We start from the raw sequence: 9,683 nt of genomic DNA, 5'->3' as shown, positions 1-9,683 counted from the left end.
GGCGAACACTTCATGCGGGGACTTCGCTCTGAAATTAAAAGAGATGTACGGATGTCGAAAGTTGCTACATACGGGGAGATAGTAGAAAGAGCACTTATGGCAGAACAAGATGAACATGACATTGACAGGGACAGGCAACAACGAAGGCAGCAGTACTTTCAGAAGAGCCAAGGAACGGGACAAGGCAAAAAGACTGATAGCAGGGGTACTAGACCAGAGGAACCCCGTGGCAAGGGTCCCCCTCCACGTAAAGAACAGCACAGACCACCTTGTCCTAAATGTGGCAAACTTCATGGCGGGGAATGTATGCAAGGTTCCAATGTTTGTTATCGTTGCAAAAAGCCAGGGCATCTCGCCAGGAATTGTCCAGGGAGTTCTGAGAAAGTACAGGGACGCCTTTTCTCCATGTCTAAAGAGGAAGTGGATGCGGATACATCGATGATCACTGGTATGTTCTTGATTTCTGGTATTGCTGCTATTGTTTTACTAAATTCAGAAGCCACGCATTCCTTTATTTCGGAATTGTTTGTAAGGAGACTGTGCATTACAGTAAGTACAACAGAGGCACAACTCGCTATAGTCTTACCTTCCGGGAAGAATTACAGACAGATCAGATTGTGAGAGGGTGTCCAATATATGTCCAAGGCCATCAGATGTATGCTGATTTGATAGTTTTGAGGATGACGGATTTTGATGTGATATTGGGAATGGATTGGCTCTCGAAGTATAGAGTTACTATTGACTGTGGCATAAAGATGATCAAATTTGCGCCTATAGGAGCTGAACCATTCACAGTAGCAAGTGCAGGTATATCCTTACCTCTTCGGATAATGTCTTGTATGAAGGCTTGTAAATTACTACAGAAGGGGTGTCAAGGATATTTAGCATCTGTGTTAACTATTGACCCACCTGTTCGTGAATTAAAAGATACAGATGTTGTTTGTGAGTTTCCAGAGGTATTTCCTGATGATGTAACAGGCTTACCCCCAGATAGAGAGATCGAATTTGTAATTGATGTTGTGACAGGAACTCATCCGATCTCAAAAGCTCCTTATCGATTAGCTCCTACAGAAATGAAAGAATTGAAAGAACAGTTACAGGAGTTGCTTGATAAAGGGTTTATTAGACCGAGCTTTTCACCGTGGGGTGCACCTGTTTTATTTTTGAAGAAGAAAGACGGTACCCTCCGTGTATGTATTGATTATCGGGAGTTGAATAAAGTGACAATCAAAAATAAGTATCCACCCCCCCCAAAATTGANTTTATTAGACCGAGCTTTTCACCGTGGGGTGCACCTGTTTTATTTGTGAAGAAGAAAGACGGTACCCTCCGTCTATGTATTGATTATCGGGAGTTGAACAAAGTGACAATCAAAAATAAGTATCCACTCCCCAGAATTGATGATTTGTTTGATCAATTACAAGGAGCTGCCATCTTTTCGAAGATTGATTTACGATCAGGCTATCATCAATTAAAAGTTAAATCAGATGATATCTCAAAGACTGCCTTCCGAACCAGGTACGGGCATTATGAATTTCTTGTAATGCCATTTGGACTAACGAATGCACCAGCTGCTTTTATGGATTTAATGAACAGAATTTTCAAGCCATTTCTAGACAAGTTCGTGATTGTATTTATAGATGATATTCTCGTCTACTCACGAACTACAGAGGAGCATCGAGAACATCTGCAATTAGTTTTGCAAACTTTGAAAGATAAACAGTTATATGCCAAATGGAAGAAATGCGAATTTTGGCTTGAACAAGTATCATTCTTGGGTCATATCATTTCAAAAGAAGGCATATCCGTGGATCCAAGCAAGATTGAAGCTGTTAATAACTGGCTACGACCAACTACTGTTACTGAGGTACGTAGTTTTCTTGGGTTAGCTGGTTATTACCGTCGGTTTATAGCGGGATTTTCTAAGATAGCATTGCCTTTGACTGCTTTAACACGAAAGAATGTGAAATTTGAATGGAACGAAGCATGTGATCGTAGTTTCCAAAATTTAAAGACAAAATTGACATCAGCACCAGTCCTTGCTATTCCAGAAGGATCAGGAAATTTTGTGGTATACAGTGATGCTTCGAAACAAGGTTTAGGAGCAGTTTTAATGCAACATGGGAAGGTGATTGCTTATGCCTCAAGACAATTGAAAGAATATGAAAAGAATTATCCCACACATGATTTAGAACTGGCAGCAGTGGTATTTGCGTTGAAAATATGGCGCCATTATCTGTATGGTGAACGGTGTGAAATTTACACGGACCACAAGAGTTTGAAATATTTATTCACGCAAAAAGAATTGAATATGCGTCAACGACGTTGGTTGGAATTAGTGAAAGATTATGATTGTGTTATTAACTATCATCCAGGTAAAGCCAATGTTGTTGCAGATGCATTAAGTCGAAAGTCCAGTTCTATTGCTACAATGCAAGTACAAGAACAAATTTTATGGGATTTACAGAATATGAAGATTGATGTTATGCCAAAGGGAACTGCAATCCAATTATCATCTCTCATGGTTCGACCAACACTTGCAGATAGAATCAGGGCCGAACAAAGTGTAGACAATGAATTACAACAACTGAGGCAGCGAGATGAAGAAAAAGGCAATTTGAACTTTGAATTGAATGGAGAAGGAATGTGGACATATCGAGGTAGATTGTGTGTGCCAAAACAAGGAACAATCAGAAATGACATTCTTATTGATGCACATGCTACACCCTACTCGATCCATCCAGGAGGCACGAAAATGTACAAAGATTTGAAACCATTATTTTGGTGGCCAGGTATGAAAAAGGACATTGCTCAATTTGTTGCACAATGTCTAACTTGTCAACAGGTCAAGATTGAACATCAAAGACCAGCAGGGCTCCTGAAACCGCTACCCATTCCTGAGTGGAAATGGGAACATATCACAATGGATTTCATCCTTGGTTTGCCAAGAACACAAAGAGGATTCAATGCTATATGGGTTATTGTGGATCGACTTACGAAATCAGCTCACTTTCTTCCGGTGAAGACCACATACACGATGAATCAATATGCTGAAGAATACATCAAGGAGATAGTGAGGCTTCATGGCATCCCAGTGTCCATTGTATCTGATAGAGATCCCAAATTTACGTCTGCATTTTGGAAGAGTTTACATCATGCTATGGGAACTCGATTGGCATTCAGTACAGCATTTCACCCTCAAACTGATGGACAATCAGAACGAGTAAATCAGATCTTAGAAGATATGTTGAGGGCCTGTACTATTGATTTTCCAGGCAGTTGGGACAGTAAACTACCGTTGGCTGAATTTACCTACAACAATAGCTATCAGTCAAGCATTGGAATGGCACCATATACTGCATTATATGGTAGAAAATGTCGATCTCCAGTACATTGGGATGAAGTAGGAGAAAGAAAGTTATTAGGCCCTGAATTGGTACAACAGACAGCCGAATTGGTGACCAAGATCAGAGAAAGAATGCACACTGCCCAGAGTCGACAGAAAAGCTATGCTGATGTGCGACGTCGACGATTGGAATTTCAGGTTGGTGACCATGTATTTGTAAAGATATCACCATTGAAGGGCATATTACGTTTTGGTAAGAAAGGAAAATTGAGTCCAAGATATATTGGTCCATTTGAAATCTTGGAAAGAATAGGAGACAGAGCCTACCGAGTTGCTTTACCACCAAACTTGTCAAACGTTCATAATGTTTTTCACGTTTCCATGCTACGAAAGTATTTAGCTAATCCTTCTCATGTTCTTCATTATGAACCGTTGGAGCTTGCATCGAATCTCTCATATGAAGAACGACCGGTACAAATCCTCGATAGGAAATCAAAAGTGTTACGAGGCAAGGAAATACCCTTAGTGAAACTGTTATGGCGTAATCATACAATTGAAGAAGCAACTTGGGAGCGAGAAGACGAGATCCAACAGAGATATCCTGAACTATATGGTATGTCAAATTTCGAGGACGAAATTCTTTGAAAGAGGGGAGAATTGTAATGCCCGGTTACTCGTACAAATGATTAGTAATACGTTTATGTCATTATAGATAGTTATTTAGCTCATTATGTTTTACATATTGATTGAGGTATCAATATTGAGATTGAACATGACTTTTATATTGTTCATGGTGTATTGAGAATGAAAATATGTCTAAATAGTTATAGTAAGATGTGTAGGTAGAAGTAGTGTTATGAAGTTGGTAGAAAATGAGATGAAATTGTGTTAGTTTTTACGAGTTTTAGCATAATGATTTGAATATGGATCCAAATTGAGTGAGGCCATAACCATTAGAAAGCTAAGATATAATGCAACAACTTTCATGTTTTGGGTTTTGTCCAAATCATTGCGGAAGATAAGCCAAAAGTGCCCCGAAGTGTGTCATGTATACCGTCATTCCCTCACTGACACATGTTAGGAGAATGAGCATAACTTTTTACTCAGACCTCAAAATGACCTGAAACTAATTGGAGATTCAGGCCAAGACATAGGGCTACAACTTTCATGTTTACCACTTTTTCAGATTATGCACGGAAGAGCCGTTTCTGGAGCGATCTTTGATGACGTAGTGTGCAGAGACAGAACAGGTGGCGCTCGAGCGGTAGAAAATTACCGCCCGAGCGCCGGTGCTTTTCAAGCCTAGTATTTTTACAGAACATTCCACGCTCGGGCGGTAAAAAATGACCGCCCGAGCGCCGCCTTATATATAAGAAGATAAGTTTCGACTTCTCTAAGCACTTCCATCAGTTTTTCAACCCTTTTCACAGCAAAGCTCGAGAGAAAACCAAGAAGTTTTCTTCCAAAAGCCCTTTTCTTCCTTTCCTTCATCATTTTGAAGATAGATCTTAGTTCTCCATCACAAGAACATCATAGAGGTGTAAGTTTTCTTCTCTTTTAGTTGTTCCACATGTAGAGGAATAATTTTCATCTAGTTTATACAATAGTGACTGAATTATTGGTATATTTGACAGTATAGGAGCGAGAAACACCATCTCAAACCAGTGTTCTTAAGCTTGGACTGTAAGTTGGCATGTTCTTGAAGTAATACATGAGTAATATTATGATTTCAAATACTTCCCATTGATTATTGCTATATGTACATTGTTAGTATCTTATTGATGAAAATATAGCACCATATTCCATTGTTATGTATTAAATATGTAAGAAACTCATGAATATTGATGATGGGTGCTATGTTATGAACATGAACATGAACATGAAAAGAAAAGGATTGATTTTTACATGATATAGAGCTTGTTGACATCATGGGTGGTTTTAAGTCCACCAAAGCTATTGGCCAATATATGTTCATGGGGCGTGGGGTTGCCAAAGGTTGCTCCCTGACGTCCAACACAGTAATAGCTATATAATAAAGCAAGCACGGTAGTACAGGTCAACTAATGAGGCTCAAGTACAAAAATGAACATGAATATATGATATGATATGACATGGTTTAAAGATTTATTGCTGTCACGACTTGATATGTATGTTCCTTCGACGCATATTGTTACGTACAAGTGCCAACTTATTGAGTTTTATAAACTCACGTAGCTCATGTATTACAGGATCAGGTAGTGAAGATGCATAGCCAATGGATGCTTGTGACGTGCCTCACCTCGACAAGAACCGGGACTTATTATTGTATAGCTTCCGCATATGTACTATAATGAGTGTAATGTTAAGGTTTAAACAAGTTCCATATTATGTTTATGATCATACAAAGTATGCATGTATATGAGAATATGTATTTGTATAACAATATGGTGCATGGTTGTGTATGAAAATATAGTTGATGTTGTTGTATATATGGTATTGCTTGAGTTTTGGTTTAAACAAAATATAGGGACATCATACCAAAATTTTTATAAACCGTCAAAGTGATGCCCTTTGTGTGATTTGCTTCATACAACAGTTATATCAGTCAAACCCTATTTTGATTATGGTAATTATGCTAAGTATAGAGTAAGGGTGTGACAGGAAGAGTTCCAAGCTTTGATAAACTAAGGGTATTCGGATGTGCTGCATTTTCTCATACAAAACAAGACAAGTAGGACTTGAGAATAATCAAAGGTGTGTTCCTTGGATATCCAGAGGGTGTCAAGGGACATAAATCGTGGAATATTGAGCATGCAGAAAACCATTATTAGCAGAGATATCTCCTTTAATGAAGATGAATTCCCAACGAAGAAAAATTTTATTTCAACATCACCATATACTGAATCGGATTTGAAAAGGGGTACTTTAATCGAGGTGGAGTTCCTACAGCTCCTACTCATCCTCAAGGGCAAGAAAGTGATGATGTTGAACAATTATTAAATTCATCTCAAGAACCGGATATTAGCCAAGACTATCAAGTGGAAAGAGAGAGACAAAGGAGACTCGTCAAGCCTCCAAAGAAATATGGTCTTGCAGATCTTGTTTCACAGAAATATGGTCCTGCAGATCTTGTTTCGTATGCCTACTGTAGCCACAAAAATAAATCTTGAAGAACCAATAAGCTACAGAGAAGCCATGAACTCAAGGTAAAAATATCTCTGGACCTTGGTAATGAAAAAAGAAATAAGTCACTTCAAAAGAACAACACCTGGGAATTGGTCCCTAAGCCACCAGGAAAGAATGTCATTAGCTCTAAGTTGATCTTTAAGAAGAAGGAAGGGATTCCCACAGCAGAGAAACCAATATAGAAGGCAAGGCTAGTTGCTAAATTGTTCTCTCAAGTAGAAGGCATAGACTACAATGAGATCTTCTCACCTGCTGTTAAACACAGTTCCATTAGAAAAATACTCTCAATTGTAGCCCATGAAGATCTTTAACTGGAACAATTAGATGTTAAGACAGCATGTCTTCGTTTTCTTCATGGAGAACTTGAAGAAACTACATATATGCAACAGCCTGAAGGCTTCGAAGTTGAGTCAGAAACTACATTGGGTTGCCTATTGAAAAGATCATTGTGTGGGATAAAACAAGCCCCAAGACAATGGTATAAGAGGTTTGATGATTTTATTATCAACCTTGAATTTGAAAGGAGCAGCTATGGCTGGTGTGTTTATACAAAAAAGCTATCTGGTGGCAAGTTGATCTACCTCCTACTACATGTAGACGATATGCTCATAGCCTATCCTGATATGACTGAAATATCTAATCTGAAGGTTCAATTCAACATGGAGTTCGAAATGAATGATATGGGGGCTGCTAGGAAGATATTGGGGATGGAAATCAACAGACAAAGAAGCATGAGAGAGCTGCACTTGACTCAGATAGATTATCTTGAGAAGGTCTTAGAAAGGTTTGGCATGATGGATTCAAAGCCAGTGCAAGGCCCGATTGCACAACACTCTAAGCTCTCTAATGCACAACGTCCTCAAAAAACTCAGGAGAAAGAGTATATGAGAAATGTGGCATATGGTAGTGGGGTTGGCAGTCTGATGTATCCAATGATTTGTTCAAGACCCGATCTTGCTTATGCGGTGAGCCTAGTTAGCCGATTCATGGCCATTCCAGGTAAAGAACACTGGTTAGCCCTGAAATGGATTATGAGATATATTAAAGGAACTCTGGATGTTGGTCTAAAGTTCAAAATGAGAAGTAATCAAGCAGAACTCGTCAGTGGTTATGCAGACTCAGATTACGAAGGAAGCATAGATACTCACAAGTCTCTTACAGAGTACATCTTTACGGTACATGGGACAGCCGTGAGTTGGAAAGCAATGCTGCAACATGTTGTGGCATTATCCACCACAGAAGCAGAGTACATTGCTGTGACAGAGGCTGTGAAGGAAGCCATCTGGATAAAAGGATTTATTGAAGAACTTGGTTTTCCACAAAATAAAATTTTGGTTTATTGTGACATCCAAAGGGTAATTCACTTATCCAAACACCAGGTATTCCATGAAAGGTGCAAAAACATAGATGTCAAGTTGCACTTTGTGAGAGAAACAATTGAGTCTGGAATGACACAAGTCCAGAAAATAAGCACTGAACACAATCTGGCAGATATGTGTACAAAAAGTATTACCAAGCAATAAGTTTCAACATTTCTTGGAGCTAATCAATGTTGTCAGAAAGGAGTAGCCCTCAAAGGGGCTAGAATGGAGACTTCACTCAGTTTGACAAGGTGGAGAATTGTGAACCAAGTGTCAAGAACTCAGCATACGTGAAAACATGCAAACTTTTCCAAATTAGAGTTATGCAAGTAATTAAAAATGAATTTAGAAAACATATAATTTTCATTTTAATTTATTATATTAACCAATTTTATTTCTACGTTATTGCACATCCACTTCTTCGAGTAAATCTATATATACTGTTAAAAATTTCATAAATAAACATTGATGAAGTAAAAAGAATGAGCAATAATAAAATAATAAGAAATATATGATGACGTAAAGAATAAAATATTGATTGATTAATCATACGTTATTGTTAAATGTTTGACTCAAGTTCTTTAAAAGATTAATGTCATTATTCATCGCCTCATCCAAATATATTGATTTATCATCTATATATTATTCATCTTTCATCGTCTCATCCGGCCAATGGATGTTCTTTTTAGAAAAATGGTTTAACGCAAATGGTTTGAAACAAAGAGTTACAAATTAAAGATTTTCCAAAATGACCTCTGTTTCTGAAAATACCTTGCAAGAATGCATGGCCATTGAAGCTCGTAACTCTAATCATCCTCTCTCTTTGGTATAATTATGACTTGAAGGTCCTCATTTCCAAAGTTCTCTTGTTCCTCACGTACTTGCTCTGACCAATCGTTGGTAGAATCGCTACAAGAATCAACTTCAATTGTTCTAAGTGTTGGGTGTGTCCCAAAGTCTTCAGGAAATTCCTCCAGATTTAAACTTCGAAGAAGCAGGCGCTCTAGGATTGGAAAGTGTCCCTTGTTTGCTTTCCAATGTAGTAACTCACTCCTACCAATTCCCAGATTTTTCAATCTAAGAAATTCCTCGTCTACTAGACGCCACATCTGGCCTTCAAATGTGCAGTTGTGTAGCCCAAGTTCCTCGAGCTTAGGCAAAGAACCCACAATTGTCATGTCTTTCCAAGGTAAATGGCAGCCAATTAAAGTCAACTTTTTGAGAGTGGGTGGGAAGCTGAGGTAATTCAAAGAAATTGGACCCATTGAATGGAACCTTAGTGTCTCGAGCTTATGGCAAATGGATGTAAAGACTGCATTTCTCAATGGAGACATCAAAGAAGAAATTTATATGTCTCAACCTGAGGGATACACATCAGTAGGAAGTGAACATAAGGTATGCAAACTTCAAAGATCAATTTATGGTCTCAAGCAGGCGTCAAGGAGTTGGAACCTCAGATTTGATAGCACTATCAAAGAGTTTGGTTTTGCTAAGAATCCCGAGGAACCATGTGTGTACAAGAAAGCTAGTGGGAGTGCAGTGACATTCCTAATACTTTATGTTGATGATATCATGCTCATTGGGAATGATGTAGGATTACTGCAATCAACTAAAGTATGGTTGGCCAGTAAATTCTCCATGAAGGACATGGGTGAAGCATCTTATGTATTGGGAATACAGATCTATAGAGATAGATCGAAGAGGATGCTGGGACTCACCCAAGCCACTTATATCGATACCATTCTTAAGCGATTCTCTATGGAAGAGTCCAAGAGAGGATACTTACCAATGTGTCATGGTGTTACTCTATC

The sequence above is a fragment of the Primulina huaijiensis genome, chromosome 4 (genome assembly GCF_012295235.1).
Source record: "Primulina huaijiensis isolate GDHJ02 chromosome 4, ASM1229523v2, whole genome shotgun sequence".
NCBI classification, from domain to species: Eukaryota; Viridiplantae; Streptophyta; class Magnoliopsida; order Lamiales; family Gesneriaceae; genus Primulina; species Primulina huaijiensis.
This window is presented reverse-complemented; position numbering follows the sequence as displayed.